Source organism: Camelus bactrianus, chromosome 30 (assembly GCF_048773025.1).
Source record: "Camelus bactrianus isolate YW-2024 breed Bactrian camel chromosome 30, ASM4877302v1, whole genome shotgun sequence".
Taxonomy (NCBI): Eukaryota; Metazoa; Chordata; class Mammalia; order Artiodactyla; family Camelidae; genus Camelus; species Camelus bactrianus.
In genome coordinates this window covers 26,970,026-26,987,671 of record NC_133568.1, presented here as the reverse complement: position 1 = coordinate 26,987,671, position 17,646 = coordinate 26,970,026, and the positions used below count along the sequence as shown (strand labels likewise).

The 17,646-nt window shown below is 48.4% G+C and overlaps 1 long non-coding RNA gene across 1 annotated transcript; it reads right to left on the bottom strand.

Moving 5' to 3' along the window:
• Positions 1 to 10,307: 10,307 nt before the first annotated feature.
• LOC123613496 (uncharacterized) lies at positions 10,308 to 17,548 on the bottom strand. Its single transcript, XR_006720857.2, has 3 exons — positions 16,109 to 17,548; positions 15,917 to 15,994; positions 10,308 to 11,239 (listed from the first exon to the last, which is right to left on the bottom strand). It is a non-coding gene; the product is annotated as an uncharacterized LOC123613496 (long non-coding RNA).
• Positions 17,549 to 17,646: the final 98 nt, after the last annotated feature.

The following is a 17,646-nucleotide window of genomic DNA, read 5'->3' as shown; positions in this document are numbered from 1 at the left end:
CTGCCTTCTGGCCTGGAACAGTTACACAACACCTTAACTCCGAGTGTATTCAAAAACGTCAATTTGGTGAATTCATAAAACCCCTGCAATTCGCTCTAATTCAGTGAAATCTACCCTGACTATGCCGAAGATTTGCAAGCTCAAAGAGCCTGAAAGAGCTTCAAGACATGGCTTTGCTGTTTCCACTGATATTTGTGAGCTGTTCACAAAGGTCAGTAAAAGCACCGTGGACCTGGAACAGACACCCACGTGCCACAGTTAACATCTGGGCTCCGCAGTGCTGGCTTTCTGTCCTGAGCCGTCGCGCCTGGGCACCCCGGGCGGTCGCTCCGTTTTACTGCAGGTGTTCTTGGCCACGTGTTTTTCACTGGAGATAGAGTTTGGCTGCCGGGTGTCTGAATAGGAGCCTTGTTGTCAGTTTAGTGCTGAATTTTCTTTTTTTAATGTTTCACTTTTCAGAAATACGTTTTTGTTGATGTTCCTGATTGCCACAAAGATCTTTCGGGAAGAGTGTTCTGAAGGTCACAGTTGTGTCCTACTGACACAAAGCGGTAACTGAGGACGCTGAATTTGGGTCACAAGTCCTGAAGTAGCCTGGTGCCTGGCACACACTCGATGTTCTCTGAGCACTTGGAGAAGGAGTGGACAGATGGATGGATGGACAAAACTATTCCTCCTTTTGTTCTTTCCTCCCTCTCCTTGGAGAATCCCCTCCAACAGGTGTGTCTTACGGGTGTAGTGACTTGGAAGGAAAGTTCAAATACCCTCCCCCACCCCGCCCACCATCTTGTTGCGTTGGCCGTGAAGTTATACATCCAGGAAATTATACCTACAGGCTCCCAGAAGGCTCAAGACTTAGTCTCACTCAGCGCCTGAGGGTGGGCCTCTGAATAAATGTATAAAATTCTACTTTTGACAGTTATAAATGTCCACCGGCAATCAAATGCCTTGAGAAATTGCAACCAAGGCAAAAAGGACAACCCTCCTCCACCCTCCCCCAACAAAATCTTAACATAACCCAGAATTTCTGCCATATACACGGTCCTTGGACAGAAGGGGAAGAAAGCCCCCTCTTCAATTCTTTTACAGATTTTGAGATGACCTGCTACCAGTGGGGCAAGTGACCGCTTTTCACAGAGCTTCCAACTGGTTTTACATTATCAGGTGTCCTTGAATGATATCTTTAGATTTTAATCTTTTGTGTCTACTCTCCTCTAAAAATGTGTGCAAATTTCCACACTGTCGTGAGAATTTCAAACTGATTTTGGAGCTTGGCCACTAATACTGTTAATTGGGATTTGTCATCTTTTATAAGGTGACAAATTGTCAGGACTCACCTGTGAGTTGGCGATGAGTCTTCTGGGTTGATATCCTCTCTCTTGGCTGCAATAATACCAGTATTCATTTCTCAATTATGTTTCAAAATATCCAAATACTTAAGGATTATACTCACTAATTAACCAAGAAAAAACTTGTTGATGTTTAAGCCTGCACCCCCGCTCCCCGTCTTGCACTGAGCATTTAAAAAGGATCCACATGCCGAGTTTAGTTAACAGCATACGACGCCTGCTGCAGCTGACTTCAGATTTAATGCAAAGGATATAAAACACAAGAGAAGCATGTTTGCTCACCGGAAATTATACCCACTTACCAAGGACGCACAGCAGATTTCTGCCAGAACAATTCTCTAAGCACACGCTGTTTTGTGGCCCGCGATTTATTCCGTCTTCACCTATTTCTGAGCCAGCGCACTGAGGTGATGAAGGTTTCCCCTTCCCCTTCCCCTTCCCCTTCCCCTTCTTCTTCTTCCTTTGATTGACTGGCTCCCCACCAACCTTTCACTTTCTTATTTAAGAAACAAAGCATATACTTGGGGATTTTAAAAAATTCATGATTCGTTTATACTTTGTTGGCGGTTTGAGGCTATTTTCCCAGCTTGTCTTTTAAGTGAAAGGAAAACAAAAACAAAACAGCAAAACCTATCCTGTGTCAGACTATAAACAGCTTTAAAATCCCCGGATGAGCAAAAGGAACTGAAACAGTTGAATGTTCCAGAAAATGTCAAGAGTTCTGTGTGTTTTGAGCCATCACGATCTGTCCAAGGCTGGAGGAAGAGACTGGCCAGGGGGAGGCGAACCCCGTTAAACAATTCTCTGTGTTTACTGCACAAAGTCTGCAAACACAGATTGAAAAATTTCAGTGTCTTCTTTGGGAAAAACAAAATAACCCACCATCCAGAGCACGGTGCAGTTAGGTGACAACGTCTGCGCACGCTCAGATGTGTGCCTCCCTCCAGCCGCGAGCCATCAGAACGGTGCTGGGCTCAGGGTCGCTTCCAGTTGGTCCAGCTAATTCAGTACATGAGCCCTCCTGGGCCCAGCGGCCTCTGGGTCTCATCTCTAATCGTGAAACAAAGGCCACGTAACTTCCAGCATCAACAGCGGGAGGTTTTCCCTCCCCCGTGACTGCACGTATACTCAGCCACCCCGAGACTGTTTCTCAAAGTAATCTATTTATAATAAATAAATATTAGGTTCTGGGGCTCCTGCAACAAATTCCCACAAACTGGGCGGCTGGTGAACAACAGAATGCATTGTCTTACGGCTCTGGAGGCTGAAAGTCTGAAATCAAGGCATCGCAGGGACGCGAACCCTTTGGAGGCTCTGGGGGAGGACGCCTCCCTGCCTCTTCCATCTTCTGGTGGCTCCCGGCCTTCCCGGGTGTTCCTCAGAGTTCCCTGGCTTGCAGCTGCACCCTCCAGTCTCTGCCTCTGTCTTCCCACGGCCTCCTACCTGTGTGTCCTCTCCTCTTCCCATAAAGACACCAGTCACTGGATTTAGGATCCCCCCCCCAACAATCCAGTAAGACCTCATCTTAATTAATTACATCTGCAAAAAACGTAGTTCCAAGATTCCGGGTGGATGTGAATTTGGGGGACACTACTCAAGCCAGTGCACATGTATTCCACAGTCACGTGCTCAGCGCACAGGACAACCCCCACACCGTGCGTCTGTGCCCTCAAGAACACTGCAGTTGACCTAATGCCCAAGGGCTCCCCGATACAACCATCCCAACAGACACGCCCATAACCCATGTCCAGAGCAGCTTTGGTACCTACTGGGACCTCCAGAAGGAAGCAGAGAAGTAGAAAGAGGAAGAAACATAGAAAAAAATGGGAAAAAGGAATACCCAGTGGAGAGGAGACACTGAGGCGAGGAGAGGACAGAGCAAGCCAGGGGCGCCCCAGCAGGGAGAACTGCCCACCCCTGGGTCCTTGCGTGTACCTTCGGAGCCCAGCACTGTGGGTGCGATGACGCTGGAGATGGAGGTTTCCGGTGATTTTACTCAAATGGGAAACTTGATCAGCAGGGCTCACGGCACATGCCACCATCCCGCCACATGCACCAGGGGCTGGCCCCGGCCCTCCTGGGAACACAAGGGTCCCGCCACCCGCTTCCTAGAACCCAGGGAACATGGAACATGTCAGGCCCTCCTCAGAGGGTTATAAGGCCACCACACAGGCCACCCACAATGAGGAAGCCACCGAGGCAGGACATTTCAGCACGTGCCTGGCTGATTGGCACTGCCAGCACCCACCTGGGATGGAATATTTGGGCCTAATCAGAGAAGTTATTTGTCTTGAAATCAGTGAAACTCAAGGTTCAGGGCTCCTCTCCCACAGGCCCCTTCTAATTAAGTGTCTACTTTTGTGCCTAACTTTTATTCACAGCTCTCTGCTCCTTTTCTTAAAGAGGCCCCCTAACTTCTAAGACCTCAGGTCCCACAAACCGAGGTCCAGCCAGGGCCAATGACAGACAGCAGAGATTCCCAGAGCCACCAGGCACCTGGATCCCAGCTGCCGCCTCGAATCCCCTCTCAGAACAACACGTGGGCTTCATTCCAGGGGCTCCTATCTTCCTGTGACTTAAGTTATGCTGCCTGTTTTTAAAAACCCATTTAGCTTTTCACTGTACTTAATTTTACAGAAAATAAAATGGAAGAAACCATCTGTACCAGCAGTTCCACTAACACTTTTAGCCTGGCCTCTTAATTATCTTCAAGAACTGTCTCAGTCTGGGGAACATCCCCCGGGAAGCTTTAGAAAACACGGCCGTCTGTCTCCCTGTGGGTTCCTAGCGGTTCTCGGGTAGCCAGCCTGGGATGGGACCTGAGCCTCGAGGTTCCCAAAGCTCCCGGGGCTCCCAGGTTGACAGCCACCAGTAGGATCCAAGTTTGTTTCCCTGGTGTGGCTGTGGCGTCAGGAGAGGCTGTTAGGGCGGACGTGGGGCCACTTCTGGGGAGGGTGCCGAGTGGGGAGGCGTTGGGCCCTGAAGGACCCAGGGGCCCAGCTGGGGGAGATGAGCAGTGGACCGTGTCTTCCCTTGGCCACACTTCCTTTGGCATCTGTTGCTGAGATCCCCAGGCAAGGCTTTCCTTCCTCAGGAGCTGTGGGTCCAGTGAGGACTCAGAGCCGGCAGGGAGTGCAGGGAGGGAGGGCGTAGAGGAATCCACATGTCCCTGTTTTGTGACTTACTATAAAGACAGCAGGAAACACAGCAGCATATACTGGCAAGGGGATAAGCACGGAAGTCAGCGGAAGAGAACAGAGTCCAAACCCACGTAAACATGGCCGAGCGAATTTTGACAACAGCAGAAAAGCAATTTAATGGAAACAGGATAGTCTTTTTCAAGAAGTGGTGCTGGAACAACTCAACGCCCAATATGTAGGAAAGGGACCACATCCTCAGGCTTTACTCAAAAATTAACTCAAAGACTGAAATCGGCTGGTAGGAGAATGAAAAGACAAGGTCCTTACTGGGAGAAAGTACTCACACATCACATCTCCGTTAGAGGATGTGCATCCAGGAAACACAAAACTCTCAGCTTCAACAGTAAGAAAACTCAGTTAAAAAATGGGAAAAGAGCAGACACTTTACTATAGAAGATCTATGGACAGCAAATATGCCCATAAAAAGATGTTTGACTCCACTGGATGTTAGGGAAATGCAAGCTGAGACCACAGTGTGCTGTCTGCAAGCCTTCTGTGGGCTGCACGACACTGCTGTCTCACGCTGTAGATTCCAAGAGGGCAGGGGATTTGCTCCCTGCTGGAACAGAGCGGCTGGGATAGAAGAATACTTACAGCAGCAAATCCTGGCGGGGACGCAGAGCACCGGGAGGGCTCAGCCCTGCTGGCAGAGATGTGAAGCGGCACACCTTTGGAAGACGATTTGGCAATTTCTTACAAAGTTAAGCAACCCCATTCCTAGGTATGAAATCCCTAGAGAAATAAAAACGTGTGCTCGCCCGAAACCTGGGCATGACTACTCACAGTCACCCCGAACTGGAGACAACTCAGATGTTCTTCAGCAGGTGAATGCAGAAGCCAACGGTGGTCCATTCACATGGTGCAATATGACTCAACGATGAAAAGGAATGAATTGTTGCTACACGCAACTACCTGCAGGCATCTCAAAAGCATCATGTTGAGTGAAAGAAGCTAGTCTCCAAAATGTATGGTTCCGTTTCGACGACGTTCTCAAAAGCACAAAACTCAGTGATCACCGGGGATGTGGCGGAGGGGGTGGGCAGCAGGAGGGGTGGGTTGGCTGACTGAACTATTCTGTACCTATGGCTACATGACTCTACATGTGTGAAATTCATGAAATGGCACACATGCTCACGTAAAAGTCACGTCTCTACGCTGGTTTAAAAATAAAACTGTAGAAGCTGAGATCAGTTAGAACTTGTACAGGTGATTATTACCATGGACTTTCAGTGATTGGTATCAGCAAGGCCCTCATTATAGCTGCATTTCTTAAAGCGCCCAATACCAGTTACCCATTTTCTTCAGTTACACAAATAAAATATTTGGTTTGGTCACAGGAAAATAATGACGTAGGAGTAAGACGTGGATGCCTGCTACTACCTCTAAACGACACCGACAGAAGCCCCCCCCCCCAAAAAAATTAAAGACAGAAGAGCTGGAAGGAAGGAAATCAAACCATCGTTATTTGCAAGTAGAAGAGGAGGGAGACAAAGAAATACAGAGGAACAGGCCGCACCCCCTCCTCAGCACAGATGTTCTGGTCTGAGGCTGACCTGAGCCAAGAAGGAGGGGGGTTACAGATGAACTCTGGAGTTCTAATGGTAAACAGGCCGAGGCTCTGTACTACTTAGAAAACAGGCTATTGTTTAGCACTGAAAGTGGTGAAGCTGAGAGTTTTGCCAAAAACGTCCAGAGCCAGGAGTACTGAAAACAATATTATACGATGTTATGGAAAAAAAAGAAAAAACCAGAAATCTGCTTTGTGATTGCTCGGTAAGAAGAAAAGCTAATCCATTATGCTAATGAGATAGATGTTCAAACTCAAGGTGTGATGGAAGCAACAAAGCCATGGATGACCTGCTCTGAGACCTCCCCACCCTGGTCCCCTGCATCACATCCACACATCCATCCACTCCTGCTGAGGGGCCAGCCCTGTAAACGCAGGCCACTTCCCAACTCAAAGTAAACAAAACCAGTGCCTCCCCTGCCCTTGGAATTCACTGTGATGTGAAGGGGCAGGCCAGGCTCAGAGACGACTGAGCACATCTTCCCCATGAACACTGCAATCTGGACGAGAAAAACGTTAAGAGCACTTGGCAGGAGTGAGTGAATAAGGGAAAAAATTACATGACAGAATGAGCAGAACTTGGCGGGGAGCCTGGAAAGGGAGCCTCAGAGTGCTGGAGGGAGCTGGTAGTGAGGGAATTAGGGGAGTTAATTGGTTTGCACGATGAAGGGCAGCCCCCCCCCTTTGGCTAGAGTTACTCAATTATTTGCATTGACTGGCATTTGTTGTATGAGACTTTCTTCCTGAGTAATCCTGTACCTTGGCAAGCATGTAAAATACAGTTTTTGTAACTTTGAGAAGAAAACAGTGCTGATATACAGTAGTTGTAGTCAGAATAGAAAATCGGTGCTTTATAGTGAATCTTCTGATTTCGCAGAAGCAACGTGCTCCATCAGAAAGCCAGCTTTCATTACCACCTGATATTTCCCTTTATGAACAATCGTGCATTCTAGCAAGGACACAAGCGCATATCTGCACATCCAGGTTCATAGCGGCACTAGTCACAATAATTGAAAGGTGGAATCAGTCAGGTGTCTGTGGACAGAGGAATGGATAAGCAAAATGTGGTCTGGACCTGCAACAGAATATCACTCAGCCAGGAAAAAGCAGGACGTTTTGACACATCCACAACAAGGAAGACCCTTGAGGACATTATGCTCAGGGAAACAAGCCAGACACAAGAGGACGAGTCTGTGGGCACCTGGAGTGGTCAAACTCACAAAGACAGAACATAGAGTAGCGGTTGCTGGGGGCTGGGGGCAGGGTGGGATGGGAGTTACTGTTCAATGGGGATAGGGTTTCAGTTTAAGAGGACAGAAAGTTCTGGAGATGGATGGTGGTGGTAGTTGCACAACAAAGTGGATGTACTTCATGCCACTGAACTATACACTTAAAAATGGTTAAAACGGTAAATTTTATGTTATATATATATTTTACCATGATAAAAAATTATGTTTTCTAATGGGAAATTATGTATCTTTCAGTTTATTAATGCATTCATATATTCGAAGGACATCTTGGTTGCTTCTAAGAGTTGGCAATCTTGATTAAAGCTGCTGTAAACATCCACGTGCGGATTTCTGTGTGGACGTGACTCCTCTGGGTAAATACCAAGGAGCACATTTGCTGGATCATGTGGTCAGAATGTGCTTTGTTTTGTAAGAAACTGCCAACTGTCTCGCAAGGTGGGTGGAACCATTCTGCAGCTCCCCTGGCAGAGGACGAGAGTTCCTGTTACTCCACACCCTCACCAGCATTTGGCTTTGTCGGCGTTTTGGATTTTGGATTTTGGCCATTCAGATAGGTGTGCAGTGACATCTTGCTGTTGTTCCAATTTGCCGTCCCCTGGTGGTGACACAGGATGCTTCAGTGGGGACTGTCAGCACATGTTTAGGACACATGGATGGCACAAAACCTCAAAATATTTGTTCAAAGTACTTGGTTTTATTTTGGAGAGTCCACGGGGAGCAATGGAGTAATCATCACGGGGAAGGGAAAATTCCTTAAGATTTCCACGCAGTTGGTTTATGGTTGAGGATTATCTTTTGCTGACTTGGCTGGGGAGGGGAGGAGTGCCACCATCCTTTCAGCGCTTTGGGCCACTGCAGGTCTCAGCTGGCTCCCTCAGGCCCCACATCTAGCTGGCAAGTCCTATCCAGGCCACCACGACAACATCCCTCCCTCCCACAAAGGCTGTCTCCAGTCCCTCCTTTACGGGGCCCTGAGTGATCTTGGACAAGGAAGTCGAGGCCATGCTCCAGCCCAGGGCATCTGATTGCTCTGTGAAATGCTGCCTGCTGCCGCCAGTCCACCCTCTCCTGCCCAGACCCCTGCCCAGGCCCTCCGCCTGCACCCCTCTGTCTTTGCCACGGAGCCCCCGAGTCCTCCTTCTGTCCCGGTGGCCCCTACTCAGCCCGCAAGGCTCACCTCCAGCACCACCTCCTGCCTCCCCTCCCCTTGTTCCACCTGGCGCTTTCTAAATGCCTGGGTGGGCATGTGTTTCACACACCTGGTTCTCCCACGAAACCGGCGGCAACTGAATGGAAAAGCAGTGAGTGTCCTGATATCTTGGATTCCTCAGCATCCAGCCCGCTGCTCCTAGGAAGGATGTCTGAGGCTGAACAAGGATGCTTTCTGGGGAGCAGGGCTGAGGCGGCACAACCTCTTTGATGTAATAATGCCACCTCTTCACTCACAAGGCCACCACTGGCTTTCAGCAGCACTTGGAGAGCCGAGGTGACTGGGGCTGAGGGGAAATCGGGGTGACTTGACACTGTGGCTTCTCATAGGTGACAGTTGATAACCCCCGCTGAGAAGAATCTTACTCCAGAACTGTGGGTATCTTCAGGACGTTTATTTGGCAATGTAGCGGAAGCCACGGCATCAGCCTTTCCCGATTTAGATGCATCAGAGTCCAGGGCCTTCTGCTTCCGTCCGCTGGTGAAAGAGACCCGCTTAACTGGCCCCACTTTCAAGTTGGGTGGGCCGTTCCGGCTGCAGACTGCTCCAGGCACGCTTCCCGGTGGAGCTGCTCCCTGCACAGTTGCATGTCTTTTGCCAAAAGGCAAAGAAATTCTGGAACGTCACCCTTTCCTAAGAACCCCTGTGCAGGAGTCTCCGGGCCGAGGCGCAGATGCAGGTCTGCCCCGCGCGGGGCTTCCAGGTGAATGGAACGGGCCTGACGGGCTCCTCCACGCGTGCCCGCCGGCGCCCACGGTGTCGGGGGAGGTGTGAGTGCTCCCACCGCTCCTCCTGCACTGGAGGGAAATCCCAACCAGCAGCTGCGTCTTGAGTTGAAATGAAAATGCAAGAAAGAGGCCCAAAAAACGGTTAGAGATTTCCTAATTTGTCCCAAACAATGTGGTGCAACTGAGTGAGCGGTTCGGAAACCCCAGAGGCTTGTAAACCAAGGAGAACCCAGCAAGGAACACAGTGATCCCTTTTGTACAGAGATTTCTGGCCAACTTCAACTCACAGCAAAGGCACCAGCAAAACAGCACAGAGAAGACGCAGTGGGTGGTTCCAGAATCTTACACTCAGGGCAGCGCAGGGAACCATGCTGGGTGCCTACAGGCCTTCAGCTCACCGACGTTAAGCAGCATCACTGGTGCTCTAAGATGTGAGGACAACGAGCTGCCCTAAAAGTCCTGAAGTGTGGTTCTGTCATAAAAGGACCTCACTGCAGGACAAGAAAGAATGATCACATAAATTGTGGGGCCACTTCTGGCCATTGAAAATAAAATGACGTCTCTTCACGAGGAAATCAAGCTGAAACGCCACTTTAGATCCACTATAACCAATATCATGAGTGTTGGCAAGGATGCGGAGAAACTGGAACCCTGGCACATGACTGATGGGATGTAAAATGATGCAACCACTTCGGAAGAGTTTGGCAATTTCTTCAGCTAGAAGTAAAAAATAGAAGACCCAGCAATTTCATTGCTCAGAAGTCAATAAAAATAAAAACATATGTTCGCATAAAGACATGTACAGGAAAGTTTGTAACACCAAAAAGTGGAAACAACCCAAATGTTCACCAACTGATGAGTGGATAAACAATACGTGACTTAACCATACAGAGGAGTACCATCCAGTAAAACAAAAGGAATGAAGGAGTGACACTCTTACCATGTGGATGAACCTCAAAAACATTAGATTGAGTGAAAGAAGCCAGACACAAAACATGCCTATTGTATGATTTTATTTCTACGAAATGCCCAGAAAAAAGCAAAGCTATAAAGACGGGTTAGCAGTTGCCCGAGGCTGGGGGTGGGAATAGGGAGCAAATTCTAATGGGCTGGAGAGGTCCTTCTGGGGTGATAGAAATGTTCCCAAACCGGATGGTGGTGACCGTCCCACAACTCTAAATTTACTAAAAATCACTGAATTGCATACATAAAATGAGGAAATTTTACGGTATGTGAATTATGCTTCCGTAAATCTGTTAACAAATCATGAAGCCAACACCCCCGCAGTCTGAGAAGCTCGGGTGTGAAGGGGCTCTGATCCCGGAGGCCGCCTGCCCTTAGCCAGGAGGAAGCTGAGGCCCCTCGTCTTACAGGCACAAGGAGGGAGGGGCAAGGGCCATTCCCGAGTTTCTGGGCAGGGGGGTGAGAGGTTTTCTCTGGCTCCTGAAAGATGACAAGGATGAAAGAGAGGAGAAACTATATAATCCTAGGGCTTGGCCCACAGACCCTCCACCACTGTGGCTCCCACGCTGGTCATGCAGGGCCCAACAGGGGGTCCGGGGACCCACAGAGGTTTGGCAACAGCAGCCTCAGACCTGCCCTTTAGAAGGGTGCCTGGGGGGCGGTCACGGGCAGCAGGAGGGAACAGAGAGGAGCAGAGATGTCATAGCCCGTTCTGCAGAGAGTCCGTGTGGCGGAGGGTGTGCTCTCACCGAGGGGGGGCGGTGCTCGGAGAGCGAATAAGTGAATGAACTCCTGCCAGCAAGGTGAGCAAGGCCGGGAGGTCACAGGGGACGACCCAGCCCTGACAGAGCGGGCCCAGACGGCATCTCTCCGGCGACCAGCACCACAGCCACTCTTGAGACTAGAAGCCGCTGACACCAGAGGTCTCGTGTCTGCTTCTCTTCCGGTAATTTCTCTCTTTAAGGAAAAATGCTTTTTCAAAGAATATGAGAAAGAATACACAGGTGTAACTGAATCACTTTGTTGTGCACCAGAAAGTGACACCACTTCGTAAATCAACTATACTTCATTTAAAAAAAGCTTTTTCATTACGTAAATAATGCGTGCTTGTCTTAAATAAAATTAGAAACTTACATACGTAAAGAGAACAAGATAAAAATCGCCTGCCACCCCTCCACTAGGGGTAACGCGATAAATGTCTTGATGCCTCTTTCCATAGGTTTTGTGTGTAAATAAGTGCACGGTGTGCTTAGAAAAACTCAGATGGGACATAACGTTTTGAAATCTGCCTTTTCACTCAGTGACGCGTCACGAATGTCTGTACTGACCAGGACTGTGCTCACTGTAAACGTCAGAGACCCAACCCAAATTGGCTTTATCCACAAAGGGGGTCTGTCCACTGGGGGATGGAAAGGTCAGAGGCTCACATGAAGTCCTGGTGAGTCTTGCCCCTCCTTCCCCTCCCTCCTCGTGGTTGACCTTATTCTCCAGCTGATTCTCCCCCCAACCCCACCCCGTGGTGGCCCCCGGCCGGCCCCGCATCCTCAGAGTCTGGCATCCTCAGCGGGACAAAGCCTCCTTCCCAATGGCTCCAACAAAGCCCCAGAACACAGTTCCCTGCCACTCGTTGGCCGGGGGCCCTCGGCCGACCCTGTGGTGGGGAGATTCGCCCTCCTCGGTGGGCTTTCTTACAAACTCACCCCCCTGCATTTCGGGACAAACCACAGGGACTGAGCATGAGATGGTGTGATTCCCTAAGAAAACGTGGGGTGTGCGGGGAGAAGGAAATGGGCAGGGCCAGGAAAAAGGACATCTTCTCCTGTAACACCTACCCACACCGACTTCATGGCACCATCTTTGATGACAGCATACATTTTTCCGCCAGAAGATGACTAAGGGCTACCAGACCAACCCCCAGCGCACACCTTTAGGTTGCTTCCAGCTTGTCGCTGTCACATAGCGCGCTGTAAAGAAAGCCCCAACACTACATCTTTGCCCGCATCCTTCAGGAATTCTCCTGAACCAGCGTAGAGCAGTGATTGAGCTTTATGAACTGCGTGATTCTGGGACTTCAGGCAAAACTGTGAGAGAAGCCCCACTTGGTTTTTTCTTCCCCCTAACAATTCTAAGCTCCTGTCTCCTCATGTCTTGAGTCCCCGGACTCTGGCTGCAAAGGACTCCCAGTGAGACCTGCACCCAGATCCCCCACTCCACCCCGAGGCTGGTTCAGACAGTGAAGTAACTTCTCCTTCTTTTCCAAAACAAAACTCTCATTTTAAAATGCGGCTGATCTCATTTTGAAGGAAAGCAAGGTAAATATGTGGATAAAGTGAACCCCCAAGGATGGTGCAGCTGAGCTCTCTGAAGTGTGGGACGTGCAGGGGTGGGCAGAGGTTTCTCGAGTAAGGAGGGAAGCTTGGCTGTCTCTCATTTTCTTCAGGCTTATCCTCCCTCACCCCTTAACTACACAGGTGATCAGGAATGCACCCCCTTCTGAAAGGCGAAAGGCGGCCTCCCCGTTCCTGAGCGTTCGCCCTTGTGCAAATGTGGTTGCCCTTGCTGGGAAGGGGAAACAGAGATCCAAGCAAAGCTAAGCATGAGCTAGAATCTTGTTTTGATTGTCATTTTGCAAATGACCCGTAAAGCTGATAAATATTTGAAACTTTCTTGGCCTGAGGCAGGATACTTCAATAAATGATTGTGACATGTATAGAACACTTTATCCGCTCCTAAAGTGGGCAATTCCAACACTGAAACAGGAATTAGAACATCACTCCTAGAAGCAGGTGAGTCGGCCTCTCACCTTGTTCCTCCCACGAACAGATCCTACTTAAAAAGGCCATTACCGCATATATCCAGAGAAAACTCTAATTCAAAAGGATCCATGCACCCAATGTTCATATCAGGGCTATTTACAAGAGCCAAGACATGGAAACAACCTAAATGTCCATCAACAGATGACTGGATAAAGAAGTTGTGGTATATTTATATGACAGAATACTACCCAGCCATAAAAGAGAATGAAATAATGCCATTTGCAGCAACATGGATGGACCTGGAGACTGCCATTCTAAGTGAGAAAGACAAATATCACATGACATCACTTACATACGGAATCTAAATAAATGATGCAAATGAACTTATTTACAAATCTGAAAGAGACTCAGACACAGACAATAAACTTAGTTACCAAAGGGGAGAGTGTGTATGTGTGTAGGGGGTGCTAAATTAGGAGTTTGGGATTAGCAGATACACATCACTATATATAAAATAGATAAACATCAAGGTTCTACTGTTTGGCACAAGAAACTATATTCAATATCTTATATTAACCTATAATGAAAAAGAATATATATACTTATAGTACAGACTTCCAGCTTCAGATGAGTAAATTCTGGGGATCTAATGTACAGAATGATTATAGTTAACAACACTATATTGCATCCTTGAAAGTTGCTAAGAGAGTAAATGTTGAATGTTCTTACTATAACAACAACAGAATGGTAATTTTGTTAATCGAAAGATGTTTAACCTTACTGTAGTAATCATTTTGCAATATATACGTGCCATGAAATAGCCACACTGTAAACCTTAAACTTTTACAATTTTACGTGTCAGTTATATCTCAATAAAGCCGGAAAAAAACACAAAAAAATTAAAAAATAAAGAAAAAAGATAAAATAAGGGTTAAAAAAGCCAATACTCTTTCCTGTGAAGCAGCAGATGACAACATGCACTCAGTCCACCCACCAGGTTGCTGGGAGAATTGTGTGAGCCAGTAATGGAACATATCAAGTACTGTATAAACATGGGTATATCTGTTGTTTCAAAGCCCTTAGAGGAAGAAAAATACTTTTATAAACTCATAGAAACGTGTAGAATTAAGCACTGATAAACCTCTTTGTCTAGTATAATCCGAGTCAAAGCTATAGAATTTTACGTTTTCTTCTAGTAAAGGCCAATAAGCAAAATATTCAAATTCTGTTCTCAGTGACAAGTCCAACTGTCAAAAGATGAGTTCAGAACCCAGAGGATTTATGTTCAAGCATATCCCGAGCCCCGAGATGAGTCTGGACTGCTTCACTTAGCCTCAGGAAATCACAAGGAAATATTCGCATGTTAAAAGCACTGTCTCAAGAAAAATTCCACAGGATGCTCAAAGTTTTCTGATCTTTCAGACAGAAAGCTAGGATACAGGTTCCACTCTTTTCTTTAGCAAATCTTTAAGGACCTCCTTTGAATCAGGGGCCAGATTAGGTGCTGGTTACAACAGAAATGAGACACAGCCCTTACCCTCAAGGAGCCTCTGGTCTAATGGAAGGAATAAGTGAATAAAGGCAGTGTGGTCTACGTGCTCAGTTAGACAGACCCTGCTTACAGAGTGTGCTCCCTCTGCTTGGTTGCAGTGGGTGTGTCTGAGTGTGAACACACGTCCCTGGGCCTGGACTCTGGAACCCCAGTCGCTGCTCACAGGTCTTTTTTTTTGTTGTTGTTTTTCTTTTAATTGAAGTATAGTCAGTTTACAGTATTGTGTCAATTTCTGGTGCACAGCATCATGTATCAGTCATACATGTACATACATATATTCCTTTTCATATTCTTTTTCATTATAAGTTACTGCAAGATATGGAATATAGTTCCCTGTGCTCTACAGTAGAAACTTGTTTATTTTATATGTAGTAGTTAGTCTCTCCAAAACCCAAACTCCCAATTTATACCTTCCCACCTCCTTCCCTCACTGGTAACCATGAGTTTGTTTTCTCCATCTCACAGGTCTTTTTGTCCCTTGTGATTGTACTGAACCCAATTTCCATCTCCTTCAAGACAAAGGAAAACTACCTTGAGAATTTCCCTGCGAACAGAACATGCCGGGCAGGATCGCGGTACTCAGCCACTTCTAATATTATGACTTCGGTTTTCATAGTTTGGGTGAGGGACTGGGGGAAAGCAGTTCTTGGATTTCATAGTTTTTTTTTTAAGGAGTCAGATTATTCAAATCAACTTGAAGTGAAGCCTGTGCTGGGCCAAGCCACGCCCCCAGCTCTGCAGGTACCCTAATCCTGACCTGCAGGCCCTGCCACCCCCTGCCGAGGCCGTCAGTCATTCTTAGTCACAAGCGGGCGCTCCCAAATGATGAGACCAAACTCGTCTTTCCCAGTTCCTTAAGTCAAAGCTTCACATTTTATCGTTAATGTAATTATTTGTTTAGTTGTTTGCTGCTCTAGGGGAGTATCTTGTACCAAGGGTACAGCTGACCTATAAGGCACCTTCATGTAGATCCCCCAGGAAAGTCCCCATTAGACAGGTCGGGTCCGATGGGGCTCCCAGGGAAAGGGCCTGGTGGCCTGAACTCTGAAGGACTTCAGCCCCATCCACCCTCCGCAGATTTGTGCAGTGTGCAAACTGCACAACAGGGTGGCAGCCCGGCATAGGTTCTGTATCCCAAATGTTTTGCTTTGGCTCTAGAGAGTACATAACTTCTGTATTAAAGCAATGATGATGTATGCCAACTACATTTCAGCTGAAAAAACAATGCTGAATGTTTAAAGGATTGCGTTATTGTGGGGTTATCATTTTCTTTTCTTCTGCATACTTTTCTTTATAAAGTGCCCAAGGAAGTGTGATTAATAATGTATTTCTAAAACTTACCAAAGTAAAACTTGTCTTGCAGATCCTGATGTTAATTTTGATCTCATGTTCTGCTCCCTCCCTCCGTGGTTTTTGATCCTAGGTTTTAAAGGGTAAGTGTTAACACTTCTTTGTCTCATTTCTCCTCCTGTCCCTGCCATCCACCCCACCCCCACTCCCACCCCAAATAAAACTGTTAGGAAAGGGAATCACCTTTACACCATCAAGTCAAGATTTTAAAGCTGAGTCCTAGGATGCCTTCTTTGCTCCACAACAATTTTGAAAGGAGACTACGGAGTTTCGCTACAGCCAGCCTAGGGAAATCCTGCCACACTCTGCTTCTATTTGGGTGTGCCCTGGCGGGCGTGGGGAGTCAGGAGAACTGGTCAAATGGAGGGAACTCCAACAGGCACTATTACTAACAATGCAGCGACCCCCAAATCCCAAGTGTCCACTGCGTTAGGGAAGAGTTGCATTGCACCCAAAGTGTTCCTCAGGGCTGACCATTTGTTAATTTGATGTGTCATAATTCCTGGAGACTTCCGCCACTGGGCCATGAAACTTAAAAGTTGAACCAGCAAGTTGCAGAATAGACTAAGTTAAGAAGCCAGTTCCTCAGGGATAATTACAGGATCCTTAATCAGGGGGAGGGTAATTCCTATTATCCTGGCACTGGGGGAGAAAATATATGAAACTCAGGAGCAGGGCGGTCAGGTAGGGTGATCCGGGATGGGCTGGCTGAATAATAAGCTTTTGTTGAGCGAATGCAGGAGCCTCTGGGGCGGGGCAGCTTTTAGAGGCCGTCAGCTGTGACAGTTCACCTCCCAGCGCACCACCTGCCCAGGACTCTCTCTTTAGGGGAGACATAGATGCTTTCAGGGAGTGGAGAGCAGAGGGGGTGGGGTGGGGTGGGGGAAGGCTGGCAAGAACCAGGGACAGCTCTGTTGGCGGGGGCTCCTGCCTATTTTATATTACCACGGCGACTGAGTGTTGAAGCATGCTCCCCAGATGATGTTACAAATACACATAAACAGAGATTCAGATACATTCAGTGAACACTTTCTCCTCGCCAGGGGTAAGGAAAACGTTTAAAGACTGCAGGGATTCCCCCTACCCCGCTGGAAAGGATGCCCAAAGGTTCTGGCAGCCTGGGCGAGGGTGGTTGGATGGAGGAGCTGCCTGGGAAAGGTGGGCGGGCGTCGCCAAGACATTCCCAGACTGTCCCGGACCCCCGACTCGGGATCTCACCCGGCGAGTGCCTGGAGGAGACCCCAGCAGGGGCCGACCGGGAGGAGGCAAGAGTCTAGTGGAGAGGTAGATGCGGGCGGGGGCACAGAGCTGCAGCCGAGAGCAACCAGCGATCGCAGGGTGGGTGGGGGCGGTTTGTAAAAAGACAAGAGTGCGGGGCACTGAGCAGCAGCCCTGAGAAGGGGCGAGAGCTTGTCTGAATCAAAGGTGTGTCGACAGAGGAGCTGGGAGTCTAAACCGGGGGGGAGCTTGAATCTATGCGGATTCTGTTCAAGAGGGGAGCTGGTCTTGAGAAAAAGGTGCAAAAAAAGAAAAAGTGAGAACAGTGGCGGGGTGCGACGGGTAGAGCAGGACGTCCGGCGCGCGGACACCCCCTGCCCCCCGGGTGCTCGGACGGGCACGGGTTTTGGCCTCCCAACACCGCACCCCACCCCCGGGGCGGGCCAGGCGCCCGCCCGCGACCCGGGGGCCTCCCCTCCCTCCCCTCCCCTCGCGCGGCCTCT